Below are 668 nucleotides of genomic sequence, written 5' to 3' on the forward strand. Positions count from 1 at the left end.
CTGTTCCAGACAGGGCAGAGCAAGATGTCAGAAGAATGCGCTGTATCTCAGGCCCACTAGGTTCCCACACGTCTGTCTGCTGATGGTACAGAAGATCTGAGGGTCACGGCTTCTTCACGTCTGCCTTCCAAACCCCATACATCTTCCTCTGCTCATGACCTTTAGCTCAGAACCATAAAGAGGATGATGGAATATGGTTCCCACCTCAGCCAAGATGACCACACCATTCAGTGGCACCACCTGGACACCAGCTTTTATCTTCCTGCCACAAGGTCTCTTTTAACTCAATGCATTGACTCCAACTCCCAACCAAGACCAAAGACAACGAGCAGAGGTCAAATTGTGAACATAAGCAGATGGGACTGTGCTCTTCCAAGATCTTCCCACAATCACTAACTGCTGTGAAGAACACGGGTGTGGTATCCACTAGGAACAAATGTGAAAGAGGCATCTTTTAGAATCGTAATAAAGACTGAGGGGAGCACAGACCTGGAGTCAGCTGCAGCGCCAGGACCCACGGCAGGGCGCACCAGAGAGGGAATTTCAACACCACAGACCGCATATCCTGATCGCACACTAGGAACACAGTGGAAAGTGAGCATCAAAAAAATTTTCATCTAAGATATATCAAGTCACACACGAAAAAGGAAGAAAAACCACTATCACTC

Source organism: Artibeus jamaicensis, unplaced genomic scaffold (genome assembly GCF_021234435.1).
Source record: "Artibeus jamaicensis isolate MK-2021 breed Jamaican fruit bat unplaced genomic scaffold, CSHL_Jam_final scaffold_537, whole genome shotgun sequence".
NCBI classification, from domain to species: Eukaryota; Metazoa; Chordata; class Mammalia; order Chiroptera; family Phyllostomidae; genus Artibeus; species Artibeus jamaicensis.